This window comes from Bos mutus, chromosome 6 (genome assembly GCF_027580195.1).
Source record: "Bos mutus isolate GX-2022 chromosome 6, NWIPB_WYAK_1.1, whole genome shotgun sequence".
In the NCBI taxonomy this organism is placed as follows: Eukaryota; Metazoa; Chordata; class Mammalia; order Artiodactyla; family Bovidae; genus Bos; species Bos mutus.
In genome coordinates this window covers 103396078-103412542 of record NC_091622.1, presented here as the reverse complement: position 1 = coordinate 103412542, position 16465 = coordinate 103396078, and positions in this window count along the sequence as shown.

The following is a 16465-nucleotide window of genomic DNA, read 5'->3' as shown; positions in this document are numbered from 1 at the left end:
TCAAACATGAGAGCACGGCGGGGCGTCTCTCATGTTTAATTGCTAACTCTCACAAATAACAAGCAGCTGCTTCTTCCTGGGTAATCACGGACAAACATGATTAATGGATTTCCCTCTCAGCCTCTTTGCACTTCATGTTTATTCTCCATCCCCCGACACCCACACCTGCTAAGTCTTTCCTCTCTACAGGAAGAGTGGTGAGTAACACTCAGACCTTTCCAGGCATAGAGACTGCATCCTGGCATCGTCCTCATGCTAAGAATCTATTTGTACAACCACCTACTATGTTCAATTCAATGGCATTTTCTAAACAAGAATTCACTTCATGTGTCATATGTAGTCAACTTAACCATTAAGGCTGAGAAAGAAGGGGTTCTGGATGGTGTTCTGGGCAGGATGAGAAAAACTTGAATCCTGTTTTGTTGACCAGCCCTTCCCCATCTCCCCAGCTCACAAGTTCTCAAGGGAGCTCAGGATATAAGAATATAACAGAAATCAATGAATGAATGACTGTATCAATGTTGAAATCTCAAAGCAGAGCCCTGTGGGAAGTTCAAAATTGAAGCAAGAAGTCCAAGATCTAAGGCTTGGTAACCCTGGAGATGAAGAAAAGTGAGTGGATTTGGGACATATCTGAGGACTTATCAAAGAATTGGATTGGGGTGGTAAAGGGCCAGGACTTTTGTTATGTTTTAAGCCACTTGAAATCTCTCAGCCCTATCCTGGGAATTCAATAAAGCCATGTGTTTAGAGCTCCTACTGCCTGGCATGAATACACACTTATGAAAATTGTCCTCTCCTCTCCTTCATCCTTCTTATGGGAAGAGTATGCACTCTGAATGCCTTGGGTTGAGCCTTTTCTCCTTTCTGCTTTTGTTAGTCAGCTGGTTCCCCCTCTGCCCAACATTCCTGCTCCCTTCACACACACACACACACACACACACACACACACACACACACACGTTCTCTAAGATAAAAATATCAGCTATTTAAAGCACACCACTGTAAGAGTCTCTGGAGAGGTGTTTTGAAAAGGCTGCTTGTTTGCAGGAGGATTTTTCCCAAAATGTAGTGTATCAGTTTGCTTTCTGCTCTAAGTAAGAAGAAACCCAACTCTAACCACCTTACTCAAGAAAATGTATCGTCCCACTTAACAAGGAGACCAGGGGAGGGCAAATCCCTGGCACAGAATGGCCCACAGATCGAGAACATCACCAGGGCCCAGCTTCTGTGCATTTTTCCACCCTGACATTCTGATGTTTTGGCACTGTCTTCAGGATGTTGACCCTCTTGGTCATTAGATGGTGGCCACAGCTGTGCACATCCTATCCAGATACAGGCCTATTGGGGCAAGGAAAAGGAATACGACCTTCCTGTGGCTCTCTCTCACAGAGAAGAAGACTTTCCCAGAATCCTTTGGACTTTCCCCCACATCTCATCAACAAGATTGGCTCACAGGCCCATCCTAAATTATCACCAACATACAGGATGAAGCGCTCTGATTAGTTTAGACCAGTAGCAATCTACTCTCTTATGCTTCAGATGAGGTCACCTTCCTCTACGTGATATGGGAATGGTACAGAGGCATGACCAAGGTCAAAGTTCTGTTAGAAAAGATGAAGGGGAAACAGGCTTTGGCAAAGCACATAGCTCTTAACAAAAGAAAACACAGACTTCACTGAGTTGCAAGAAATATTGCAGTTTTATTAGCAATGGCCCCCACTCAGAACTTTCTGGCTCTGATTAATCAAATAGAGGCAAGAGGCAGCAGAAATAGGGATTTCCTATTTTCTTTCTGCCTTAAAATTCTATCCAATGAAAAGAATTGGCTCATAGTCATGTGTGATTTGGTGACTGTAATCTCAGGACTTTAGAATGTTAGAGGTGGAAAGCCCTGAGATCGCTCAGGCAGCAGGGAACTGTCATTTACTGAGAATGGACCTCACACCAGGCCCCAGGGCAGGCACTCCGCTTATGTTGTCTCATCAGGTCTTGGATTTCTGTAAGACCAAAATCTTAAAGGAGAACACTGGAAGCCAGAGAGATTCCAGTTTATGGCATTTTCTCAAACTACAGAGTAGATTTTCATGTAGGATGGAGTAAAAAAACTACCATCATATATCTCTAATTCTAAAAATTAAGCACGTGAAGGGAAAGACTGCCCTGACATTCTGTATCCTCTATGTGCAAATACCCAGAGAATGTGCCAAATTTGGCTGAGATACCAACTCATTCACGAAGGAAGAATGGTGTAGGGAAGTGGATCATGGAGAAAGTATGGCAATTATCCTGGGACCTGTGGGCAGAACCTAGTGACTCACTTCTAAAGCAGATAGAATATGGAAGGGGAGGAGGGTATGTTACAGTGGAGAAACCTGACACACACCACTTAACCCAGGTAGTCAAAGATAACAAGGAAAAAATCCTGTAGATACCATGTACCCCAATCAGATATGATGAGCAAGACACTTCATCTCTGCAGTATGCTTCTCCCAAATCCATAACCCCAGCAGTCATGAGAAAACACTGGACAGACCTCAACTGAAAATTCCTGCTCATCAAAGTACCAGAACTACAAAAGACAAGGAAGACTGATAAATATCACAGCTTACAAGAGACTAAGGAGATGCAGCAATTAAATGAACGAGGTGTGCTGGATGGCCTCATGGAACAGATAGAGGGCATTAGTGGAAAAACTGGTGACTTCCAAATAAAAAGTCCAGATTTTAGTTACTGGTAAGTACCAATGTTCATTTCTTAGCTTTGACAACTGTTTTAAGGTTATGTAATATGTCAACACTAGGAAAGGTTAATCTTGCTGTCTTTGAAGCTCTTGCAAAAATCTAAAATTATAAAATAAAAAGGGTTTTTGATTCTGTTTATTAGTTTTGATTCTATAGTGCTTTACAACTTTCAAAGGTTTCACACACACATGATTTCACATAATCCCATAATAATCTTTTTTAAAATCCCCTACTCTTATGTACAGTATGAAAAGGCAAAATGATAGGATACTGAAAGAGGAACTCCCCAGGTCAGTAGGTGCCCAATATGCTACTGGAGATCAATGGAGAAATAACTCCAGAAAGAATGAAGGGATGGAGCCAAAGCAAAAACAATACCCAGTTGTGGATGTGACTGGTGATAGAAGCAAGGGCCAATGCTGTAAAGAGCAATATTGCATAAGAACCTGGAACGTCAGGTTCATGAATCAAGGCAAATTGGAAGTGATAAAACAGGAGATGGGAAGAGTGAACATCAACATTCTAGGGATCAGCGAACTAAAATGGACTGGAATGGGTGAATTTAACTCAGATGACCATTATATCCACTACTGCGGGCAGGAATCCCTTAGAAGAAATGGAGTAGCCATCATGGTCAACAAAAGAGTCCAAAATGCAGTACTTGGAGGCAATCTCAAAAATGACAGAATGATCTCTGTTCATTTCCAAGGCAAACCATTCAGTATCACAGTAATCCAAGCCTATGCCCCAACCAGTAATGCTGAAGAAGCTGAAGTTGAATGGTTCTATGAAGACCTCCAAGACCTTTTAGAACTAACACCCAAAAAAGATGTCCTTTTCATTATAGGGGACTGGAATGCAAAAGTAGGAAGTCAAGAAACACCTGGAGTAACAGGCAAATTTGGCCTTGGAATACGGAATGAAGCAGGGCAAAGACTAATAGAGTTTTGCCAAGAAAATGCACTGGTTATAGCAAACACCCTCTTCCAACAACACAAGAGAAGACTCTACACATGGACATCACCAGATGGTCAACACTGAAATCAGATTGATTATATTCTTTGCAGCCAAAGATGGAGAAGCTCTATACGGTCAACAAAAACAAGACCAGGAGCTGACTGTGGCTCAGATCATGAACTCCTTATTGCCAAATTCAGACTTAAATTGAAGAAAGTAGGGAAAACCACTAGACCATTCAGGTATGATCTAAATCAAATCCCTTATGATTATACAGTGGAAGTGAGAAATAGATTTAAGGGACTCTATAGAGTGCCTGATGAACTATGGACTGAGGTTCATGACATTGTACAGGAGACAGGGATCAAGACCATCCCCATGGAAAAGAAATGCAAAAAAGCAAAATGACTGTCTGGGGAGGCCTTACAAATAGCTGCGAAAAGAAGAGAAGTGAAAAGCAAAGGAGAAAAGGAAAGATACAAGCAGCTGAATGCAGAGTTCCAAAGAATAGCAAGAAAAGATAAGAAAGCCTTCCTCAGCAATCAATGCAAAGAAATAGAGGAAAACAACAGAATGGGAAAGACTAGAGATCTCTTCAAGAAAATCAGAGATACCAAGGGAACATTTCATGCAAAGATGGGCTCAATAAAGGACAGGAATGGTATGGACCTAACAGAAGCAGAAGATATTAACAAGAGGTGGCAAGAATACACAGAAGAACTGTACAAAAAAGATCTTCACAACCCAGATAATCACGATGGTGTGATCACTCACCTAGAGCCAGATATCCTGGAATGTGAAGTCAAGTGGGCCTTAGAAAGCATCACTATGAACAAAGCTAGTGGAGGTGATGGAATTCCAGTTGAGCTATTTCAAATCCTGAAAGACGGTGCTGTGAACGTGGTGCACTCAATATGCCAGCAAATTTGGAAAACTCAGCAGTGGCCACAGGACTGGAAAAGGGCAGTTTTCATTCCAATTCCAAAGAAAGGCAATGCCAAAGAATGCTCAAACTACCACACAATTGCACTCATCTCACACACTAGTAAAGTAATGCTCAAAATTCTCCAAGCCAGGCTTCAGCAATATGTGAACTGTGAACTTCCTGATGTTCAAGCTGGTTTTAGAAAAGGCAGAGGAACCAGAGACCAAATTGCCAACATCCGCTGAATCATGGAAAAAGCAAGAGAGTTCCAGAAAACCATCTATTTCTGCTTTATTGACTATGCCAAAGCCTTTGATTGTGTTGATCACAATACACTGTGGAAAATTCTGAAAGAGATGGGAATACCAGACCACCTGACCTGCCTCTTGAGAAATTTGTATGCAGGTCAGGAAGCAACAGTTAGAACTGGACATGGAACAACAGACTGGTTCCAAATAGGAAAAGGAGTACGTCAAGGCTGTATATTGTCGCCCTGCTTATTTCACTTATATGCAGAGTACATCATGAGAAATGCTGGGCTGGAAGAAGCACAAGCTGGAATCAAGATTGCCAGGAGAAATATCAATAACCTCAGATATGCAGATGACACCACCCTTATGGCAGAAAGTGAAGAGGAACTAAAAAGCCTCTTGATGAATGTGAAAGAGAAGAGTGAAAAAGTGGGCTTAAAACTCAACATTCAGAAAACTAAGATCATGGCATCTGGTCCCATCACTTCATGGGAAATAGATGGGGAAACAGTGGAAACAGTGTCAAACTTTATTTTTTGTGGCTCCGAAATCACTGCAGATGGTGAATGCAGCCATGAAATTAAAAGATGCTTACTCCTTGGAAGAAAAGTTACGACCAACCTAGACAGCATATTGAAAAGCAGAGACATTACTTTGCCAAAAAAGGTTTGTCTAGTCAAGGCTATGGTTTTTCCTGTGGTCATGTATGGATGTGAGAGTTGGACTGTGAAGAAAGCTGAGCGCCAAACAATTGATGGTTTTGAACTGTGGTGTTGGAGAAGACTCTTGAGAGTCCCTTGGACTGCAAGGAGATCCAATCAGTCCATTCTGAAGGAGATCAGCCCTGGGATTTCTTTGGAAGGAATGATGCTAAAGCTGAAACTCCAGTACTTTGGCCACCTCATGTGAAGAGTTAACTCATTGGAAAAGACTCTGATGCTGGGAGGGATTGGGGGCAGGGGGAGAGGGGGACGACAGAGGATGAGATGGCTGGATGGCATCACTGACTCGATGGACGTGAGTCTGAGTGAACTCCAGGAGTTGGTGATGGACAGGGAGGCCTGGGGTGCTATGATTCATGGGGTCTCAAAGAGTTGGACACGACTGAGCGACTGAACTGAACTCCTATGTTGCCCCTTCTCTTCCCTCTCCCCACTGGTAACTACTAGTTTGTTCTCTGTAGCTGTGATTATACTTCTTTGTTGTTTTATTCACTAGTCTTTTGTGTTTTTTAGATTCCATATATAAGTGATGTCATACAGTATTTGTCTCTATCTGACTTCTTTCATTTATCATAATACCCTTGAAGTCTATCCATGTTACTGCAAATGGCAACATTTCCCTCTTTTTTATGGCTGAGGGATATTCCATTGTATATTTAAACCACATCTTTCTTATCCATTCATCCACTGAAGGACACTTAGGCTACTTCCATATCTTGGTAGTTGTAAATAACACTACCGTGAACATTGGAGTGTATGGATCTTAAAAGCTGTGTGTACAAAAGACCTGGCCATCAACCCTCCCAACAGTGTTCTTTCTACTCACATGCCAGCAGAAGCTTCAATTTCTTTTCCAAGACTGAAATTGGAGTCCTAATTTCCAAAGAAACAGGAAGGCAAACTTAACTGCAGTTCCTAGTGCTCAGGGTAGAGTTTATGCTTAAGGGAGGGGCAGTCTGTCTGTCTGTACCAACCCTACAGACTGAAGTCAAGCCTTGTGCTGGCAGGCCTCACCCATGGGGAATGCCCACATAACCTCATTTGTGAGAAAGCCAAGAGATCAAACATGGTCACACACCAGCAGAAGCCCACAGAGCACCTCATCCATCAGCTTAGTCCTTTATTGACAAACCGTAAGAACAGGCCGGCCAAAGCAGACCTCGGGGGAAAAGAAGGAGAAAGAGGACCAGGATAAACACAGACCAATTCTCCCCGAAGGAAATAGTCAATTCAGGGAAGAGAAGAGAACCCTGAAAGATTGAATTCATATCCTCAGAGAGATGTGAGAAGGTATTGCAGCCATTAAAAGAAAAACAGAACAAGCTGTACTAAAAAAAAAAAAAAAAGAGGGGAAGAGTATAAAAGAGTTTCTGGAAATTAAAAATTATGGCCCCAATAAAAAATTCAATAAAATGGCTGGAGAAGCAAGTGGAAGAAATGTCATAGAACTGAGAGTAAAGAGAGTATGAGCTTAATTTGATGGAGCATGAGATGCCTGAGATCAGTATTCATAACAACACTGAAGTATTCAGAGCACTCACTCTACATTGTGTGCACACACAGCCTGATGAGGTCTCAGCTAGGATCTCAGTTTCACAGATGAGGAAACTGAGGCCTAGGGATGAAGAATCACTTATAAAAGCCACACACTCGGTGAAGGAAGGAACCAGCCCCCAAATCCAGGCCCAAATCGCTTCCTTCCTGTGGTTCTTTCATGGTGAACCCTTGTCCTTGGAATTAAGCAAACAGCTTGGCTTGGAAGGAATTTACATCCACACCAACATGACAATATAGTCCATGGGGTCTCAAAGAGTTGGACAGGACTGAGTGACTTTCACTTTTACTTGTCACTTTCAAACATGACAAATATAATATTGCAAATACTTTGGTTGGTTTAAAATTATAGAATCAAACCTGGGACAAAGCAGGGATACTTTCTTTATATTTAATAAAGAGAATATGATTGTGACTTAGCTGATAGAAGTCAGAAGATGAAGGGTGAAGACATGGAGAGAATTCTCCAGGTGCCAAGCAACTCAGTTTTCACTATGAGAGTCCACAGGCCCAGTTTCAATTGATGCAATAAGAAATAGAGCTAAGTGAAGTATGTCAGAATGAGAAAACCAAATATCATGTATTAACATATATGTGGAATCTAGAAAAATGGTACAGTTCAGTTCAGTTGCTCAGTCATGTCCAACTCTTTGCAACCCCATGGACTGCAGCACGCCAGGATTCCCTGTTCATCACCATCTCCAGGAGCTTGCTCAAACTCATATTCATTGAGTTGGTGACGTCATCCAATGACCTCATCCTCTGTTGTCCCCTTCTCCTCCTGCCTTCAATCTTTCCCAGCATCAGGGTCTTTTCCAGTGAGTCGGTTCTTCGCATCAGGTGGCCAAAGTACTGGAATTTCAGCTTTAGCATCAGTCCTTCCAATGAATGAATATTCAGGACTGATTTCCTTTTCAATTGACTGGTTGGCTCTCCTTGCAGTCCAAGGGACTCTCAAGAGTCTTCTCCAACACCACCATTGAAAAGCATCAATTCTTCAGTCCTCAGCTTTCTTTATAGTCCAACTCTCACATCCATACATGGCTACTGGTAAAACCATAGCTATAACTAGATAGACCTTTGTTGGCAAAGTAATGTATCTGCTTTTTAATATGCTGTCTAGAAAAATGGTACAGATGAACTTATTTGAGGGTAGGAATAGAGACACAGATGCAGAGAATGGACATGTATACACAAGGGAGAGAAGGGAAGAGTGGGGTGAATTGGGAGATTGGAATTCACATATATACACTACCATGTGTCAAGCAGATAGCTAGCAGGAACCTGCTATATAACACAGGGAACTCAGCTTGGTGGTCTGTGATGATACAGATGAGTAGGATGGAAGGGGTGGATGGGAAGTGCAAATATGTACACATATAGCTGATTCACTTTATTGTAGAACAGAAACTAACCCAACATTGTAAAGCAATTATGCCCCCAATTTAAAAAAGAAAGAAATAGAGCTTATTACCATCCTTCCCAATGGTTCAGCTGGTAAAGAATCTGCCTACAATGTAGGAGACACAGGTTCAATCTCTGGGAAGGAAGAGAAGATTCCCTGGAGAAGGAAATGGCAACCCACTCCAGTATTCTTTCCTGAAAAATCCCATGGACAGAGGAACCTGGTGGGCTACAGTCCATAGGGTCACAAAGAGTTGGACATGACTGAATGAGCTTACATACCTACCATCCTCATTACAGCATGGTGACTACAGAGTGTTAGTACAGCTAAAAGCTATATACCTATACTGTGTACATATATTTGACATTATAAAGTTAACAGGGCAGATCCAGATTTGGAGGGTCTGGAGCTTGAACAAATTGGGAACCTCTTGGTGTCTCAAAAGTAAAGAATCCACCTACAATGCAGGAGACCCAGGTTCAGTCCCTGGGTTTCAAAGATCCCCTGGAGAAGGAATGGGCAACCCACTCCAGGATTCTTGCCTGGAGAATCCCATGGACAGAGGAGCCTGGTGGGCTATGGTTTATGGGGTTTCAGAAACAGACGTGACTGGGGGACTAAATTTTTTTTAAGAAACTGAGCATAATCTTGAAAATTCAAAATTAGATCCACAGCTTTGGAAGGAGCCTGAGAAGCTGAGGGGCCCAAAGCTTAAACTGTCTTGTATTTAAACTCATTCAACCTCTAATCAATCCACAGATGACAGGAAAATCTCAAGAAAACTAAGAAAGTGTAGAAGGAGGGAAGAGGAAGTGGATAATAGAGCAAGTAGACTAGATCCCTTGTTTCTCAATGTAAAGAATAAATCTCAAAAAATAATGTCTATAATTATAGACATATATGTATAAAATTGAGTAATATACAATCATAAAAAATAATAGCAGAAATGTTTAGCATTATTTCTGCGTCAAGGCTCATCGGCAGGTGGGGTATCCCTGAAGCTGAAGCTCCAATATTTTGGCCTCCTGGTATGAAGAGTCCCCTCATTGGAAAAGACCCTGACGCTGGGAAAGATGGAAGGAAAAAGGGGGTAGCAGAGGATGAGATGGTTGAATGGCATCACCAACTCAATGAACATGAATTTGAGCAAACTGCAGGAGATAGTGAAGGGCAGGGGAGCCTGGCATGCTGCAGTCCATGGGGTCACAAAGAGTTGGACATGACAGTCACTAAACAACAACAGCAACATCAACAACCCATTCAGAAGTGCTGTATTTTATTTTTCCGTTTTAAATATCGTTATTCCAATTATAAGAGTCTTGTGCCAGAGACCCCAGCACATCAAGCCCCTGTCCTCACAGCTACTTGCACACGTGAAAACTCCGTACATTGCAAGCAGGGTCACATCTAGAACATCCTGCTGCTGGCTGGGGCTACAGCCCCAAACCCCAGGATGACCACCCCCAACTGTAGCAGTGCAGGTCTCCTTCTGCCCAGATCGGCAGGACAGTGTGAGCGGAGCCATGCAGGCCTCCTCTCCACATTGACCTTTTAAGCACAGGAGGCCCAGCCCAGACCTCCTCGGGCCCTCTCACCAGCTCTGTGCCTCCACCCCCACGCCCTGTATGCTCTGCCACCACGGGTTTGTCCTGTAACCTTTCCCAGACTTGCCTCAGGCACTAGAGTCTTCTTTGCTGGTGGAGATTGCGAAAAGAACTTGAGAACTCTCCCAGGGCCTTCCCTTCCACCCCACCACCCCAGTGCCAACAATGACCAGTGTAAGAATACACAAGTCTGCACCTTGGCCTGTGGTGAGACAGACTCTGAGGATGACCTCTGCTTCTACGCTTCACTCTCCGTCGGGCTGAGGCTGGAGTCTCACCAAAGATCAGAATCTGCCCAAGGTGGGAAAAGCATTCAAAAAAGTTGGTTTAAAATTCAACATTCAGAAAACTAAGATCATGGTATCGGGTCCCATCACTTCATGGCAAATAGATGGGGAAACAATGGAAACAATGACACACTTTATTTTCTTGGGCTCCAAAATCACTGCAGATGGTGACTGCAGCCATGAAATTAAAATATGCTTGCTCCTTGGAAGAAAAGCTATGACCAACCTAGACAGCATACTAAAAAGCAGAGACATTACTTTGCCAACAAAGGTCCATCTAGTCAAACCTATGGTTTTTCAAAGGGTCATGTATGGATATGAGAGTTGGACTATAAAGAAGGCTGAGGGCTGAAGAATTGATGGTTTTGAACTGTGGTGTTGGAGAAGACTCTTGAGCCTCCCTTGGACTGCAAGGAGATCCAACCAGTCCATCCTAAAGGAAATAAGTCCTGAATATTCATTGGAAAGACTGATGCTGAAGCTGAAACTCCAATACTGTGGTCACCTGATGTGAAGAACTGACTCACTGGAAAAGACCTTGATGCTAGGAAAGATTGAAGGCAGGAGGAGAAGGGGACGACAGAAAATGAGATGGTTGGATGGCATCACTGACTCAACGGACATGAATTTGAGCAAGCTCGGGGAGTTGTTGATGAACAGGGAAGCCTGGTGTGCTGCACTTCATGGGGTCACAAAGAATTGGACATGACTGAGCGACGGAACTGAACTGAAATGAGCTAAGGCAGAGGGTGGCGAACCAAACAACACAGTCCCTGACTTGAGGAAACCCACTGAGAAGAAGAACCGTAGCTTCACTGATGAGTGCCAACGACTGCAGAATGAGGAGGGGCATGTGCCTCTGTTCATGGCCGAGTTCTGTTGGCCAGCGGTGGGGGGCGTTGCGTCAGCCATCTTTCGCGCATGCACATGCTCCATGGACCATTCCCACCCCGCTTCTCAAAGCGTTGTGCTGCCTTCAGGAGTGGAGCCTCAACAAAGTGTGTTGTTGTTCAGTGGCAGGTGTCTCCCAGCCCCAGGACCCCCTGAGCATCCTGGGGTTTATTTTGTGCTGGTTCTCTTGGGAACAAACACACAGAACCCAACTTATAAACAAGGTCCTTGGGTAGACAGAGATCCAATTCCCTCTTGTCTTCAGAGAGTCCACTTTGAAGAGAAGCAGAGTTGTTTCGGTGTTTGTGAAGGTTTTTTTTTTTTTTTTTTTTTAAACATTTCCTGAGAAAACAGAGCTGAGCATCAGTGAGGAGCTGAAGATGACAAGCGTAGGGGATAAAAGCTGTCTTTCCCCTACCCTTCTGAGCTTTTCTGACAGCTCCCAGCTGAGAGGAAGCAAAATGATGAAAGATAAAGGACCCCAGAACAGAGAGAGGGTGAATAAGAGGGTGACCTCATCTCCTGGTTGTTTCTCTTGGAGTCTCATTTGACAAGATGCCTTCCAGGTGACCCCGCTGGGAGGGTGCCCTGTACCTCACACAAAACCTTACTCAGTCCTCACAACAAAGCTAGGATTCTTTTTTCTTCCCCCATGAGAGATTAAAAATTAAAGTTCAGAGAGGTTATGGAACTTGCTTGTCCGAGTAATAAAAGACCCTGGGTTAGAACCCAGGTATGTGTACCTCCAAAACAGTTCTTTTCTACCAGATGACAAATATCTTAGGGGTATAATTTCATTCACAGTCTCTCCACATTTCATCTTTTCAGGCAAATCCTGTGAGGGTTAGATGGGGTGATTCATGTTAAGCAAACACGCTAAGCTGCTCCCTAGGACTGAAGGAGGTGATGTTACGGTTGTGGTTGCTGGATTGCTGAGATGCTATTGTTGTTATGTTGATGAGGGTGGTGTTAATATACCTGTCTCAATTCATTGCTTCTGTTACAGTTTTCCAAATCAACCTGAACTTCAGCCAGCCATAATTGGCCAGATCTCCCAGGAGAGAAATTTCTTCCCCACTTTGGATATCTCCATAAAGGCAAGAGTATTTCCATCCCCTCCATAAGAGGGAGCATCTGAACCCCTCTGTGTTTCATCACTGAGCTGGGCATGCTTGTCTCAGACTCCTCAGAGAGTGGACCGCTATGCACCATCAGAGAGCACTCCTGACCAGATCGGGGTTAAGTTTGAACTCATCTTGTACGTGTGAACTGTTGAGATGGTAGGGAGTAAGCCTACCTAATGCGAGGGTGAAGTAAGAGGAAATTGATGTGGCCACTCAGCTCAGGTACAGGGACCAGTCCATGGTGGTGGTGGTGGTGGGGAGACAAGGAAGAGTGACTCTTCTGAAAGCCAGCAGATCAAGAAGCTGGTGGACTAGTGCCCTGAAAAACCATATTCAATTCAGGCTTTAAAGATGACATTTTCATCTCCACCTGTTACACTCCTGTGTTAGTTGCTCAGTCTTGTCCAACTCTTTGCCACCCCATGGACTGTAGCCCACCAGACTCTTCTGTCCATGGGATTTCCCAGGCAAGAATACTGGAGTGGGTTGCCATTTCCTTTTCCAGGGGATTTTCCCAATCCAGGGATCAAACCCAGATCTCCCACATCGCAGGCAGATTCTTTACCATCTGAGCCCCCTGGGAAGCCTGTTACACTACCGTTTCTTAATTAGTTCAAAGTTAGGTATTATTCTGCCTCCAAGATACCCACAAATCCTTCACAATATAATTTGATCAAATTGTCACCTCCCCAAAGAAGTCTTCCCTTCTTACCATAGCCCACAGTGAGCTCTCCCACCTGTGAATCTCTGTACTTGCTCAATATTTATTTGCATTCCAACATCACATCTATACCATGACATACGTGCACCCAGCTAGACTGTGCATCCTTCAGGCTGGAAGTGTGTCCTTTGCTGCCCCCCTCCCATCTGCAGGATCGATGTCTTCCTGCTTCCTTTTAAAACTGAGCATCCTTCTCCTCTCTCCCCAGTGACCCCTTGAGTGTGGCCCCCTCTGAGCTGAACCTCTGGCAGACAGTTTACTGGCTGATAGTTACTGGCTTCAAAGCTTCTTCAAGCACAATGCTCAGGGTAGTCAAGGTGAAGGGCATTAATCAGGTTTGTTTCCTGGACAGCTTGTGTGGAGTGAGAAGCTGGCCCACAAGGTGGACAGCGGGGCACCAAGGCTGGTACTTGCGGGCGGTACACCAGGCATTCTAAGGACCTAATCTCATTTCATCCTCACAGGTGTCAGGAGGGACTCTAACCACCCACTGCAAGGGTGAGGAGGACAGGAAGCTGGCCTGCTTCATTCATTTGCTCAGCAGATGTGCCTACTGTGTTCTCGGATTTCAGGTGCTTGAATGCATCCTTTCTCATGGAGCAGTCATTGCAGCAAAGGGAGACAGAATATAAACAAGTAGATGACACAGTATGTTATAAGCTGATGGGTGATATGGAGAAAAACAGAGCAGGAAATGATAGGAGGAGGATGGAAGGATGGATTTGCAGTTTTCAACGCGGGAAGGCCTCATTGAGATGGCAATGTTTGAATGAAGGCTTAAGGAAGTGAGGAAGCAAGCCCTGTAGATGGTGAGAGAAGAGTACTGCAGAGAGAGCAATCAGCAAGTTCAAAGGCCCTGAGGCAGCAGCGTGTCTGGCTGCTTGAGGTACAGCAAGGTCCAAAGTGGCTGGAGCAGAATAAGAGGAAGGAGTGGGATATGCAGTCAGGCACATAACTGTCAAGTTGTTTGACTTTACAGGGTAGAGAAAGGAGCCTGACCTTATCTCTGCCTGAGATGGGAAGCCTTTGGAAGGCTATGAGCAAAGGAAACACATGAGCTGACTTACCATCTTTACAAGATCAAAGAAATTAACATTGTTCCAAGTCACATAGCTGGCATGGGATAGAAAGACAGGTCAGTGTATCTAACTGTAAAGACTGTTATTGTCTTTCACCACCACTATATCAGCCAGAGTCCCTTTCTATTGCTCATGACTAAGAAAGTTGACTGATAGCATTATGTGAAAAATAAAACATGGGTTGAGGAAAGATGGGTGAGTGTGGCATTCAGTAGATCTTCCATTAACTGAACTGCTTAAATGAATGAATACATATGCTTTGGAAATTGTGAGACACTGTACAAAGGTGAGAGGTTGTTTGTGTCTTATTTTATTTTGCATTGACCATTAAAGTTTAAAAGCTTTCCCAAGACATGGAAACAACCTATTAATAACAGTCTATAGACAGATGAATGGATAACGAGATGGTACATATACACAATGGAATAGTACTCTGCCACGAAAAAGAATGAAATAAGGCCACTTGCAGCAACATGGATGGACTTAGAGATTACCATACTAAAAAAGTGAAGTAGTTGGAAAAGACAAATATCATATGGTATCACTTAATAAAGTCATGCACACAAAACAGAAACAGACTCACAAATGTAGAGAAGAGCCTTGTGGCTGCCAAGGGGAAAGCGGGGGTGGGAGAGGGATTTGGGAGTTTGGGGTCAGCAGATGCGAACTATTACCTGTGGAATGCACAAACAACAGGGTCCTACTGCGTAACATAGGGAACTATATTCAATATCCTCTGATAAACCATAATGGGAGAGAATATGAAAAGGAATATATACACATGTATAACTGAAACACTTTGCTATACAGCAGAAATTAATACAGCATTGTAGATAAACTATACTTCAGTAAAATAAACTTTAAAACAAGTGTTAAAGTCTTTCCCATTTCATAGCAATGGGAACTAAAGGGTTATTGATCACTTCTGGGGATTTTTTTTTCCCTTAGCATATTGTCATTCTGTGTTAGCAAATTTCCTGTGATCTTGTTGCGAAGTAGGGGTGGAATAACCTCCTGCTAATTTATCAAATTAACATGTTTGGGCTTCATGTTCAACAACTTCGAACATCTCACACCACGCAGCCTGCACAGAATTATTTTCCAGACACAATTGCAGTGAGTGATAAAGGCTTTTATTGTTTTTGATATCCCCACTGGTCAAAAGTTTTGATATCCTGGTTTTCTTCCTGCTTCTCACAGAAGTCTATCACTTGGCACAGCATCTGGTATATAGAAAAGTCTCAATTTCTTTTCAAATGAACAAAGAGGATGGTTGGTGGCCACGAAGCAATGGTTTTATTTTCTCTCATCTCTATTCTCTAAAGAAAACAAGGAGAACTTTATTGTCTCCCTCTATTTTTTCTTATTAGCTGGAAGAAGGTGCAAGTTAAAGAAGTGTTACTTCCCAGATCCCACCCTTCCCAATCAAAGAGTCTGAAGATCAAGTTTGAGGTGGTGACAATATCCAGAAACAATGTCCAAATGCCCCTACTTGTCACCTCCAGTGAAGTTCACCTATTGCCACTTCCCTTGAGCATGGACATCTTAGCTCACAAGGCTCACTGGGAGGGTGAACCCCAGCCCACCAGCCCTGCCTGCCCCTCTCTGAAGCAGCCTCTGCTGTAATTCTCCTGATAAAGTGAATTTCCAGATGTGCTTGCCTCATCCAATCCTTTATATTTTGCAAATCAAAGTCTTATGTCAGTGCATTTGATTGGTGAAGACTGAGTCACATGCCTGCTCTGAATGGCAAGGGAGGCTGGGAAAGTGACTGACTGATTTCTGCTTCGGGGATGCAGAAATCATAAGGAGGATAAGAGTCCAAGTTTAGGAAGGTTATTCCACAGACTAGGCAACCACAAACAGGGCTATATCCACTGAAGACTTTCTCTTACAACTACGTTCTTCTATTGTGCTATTACATAGTACATGCTCAATCAATGATGACACCACATTTCTCTAGCCTTGCCTCCCTGCCCATCCCTAAATGTCAGTCTTTCTGCCTGGGTTCCTGTGCTTGGTATTTCTTCCCAGGGACCCTTTCACTATAAACAGAGCTTTGAAAAAACATACAACTGAATTCAGGGCTTCCCAGGTAGGACTAGTGCTAAAGAACCTGCCTGCCAATGCAGGAGATGTAAGAGACATTGGTTTGATCCCTGGGTCAGGAAGATCCCCTGGAGGAAGGCATGGCAAAAGAG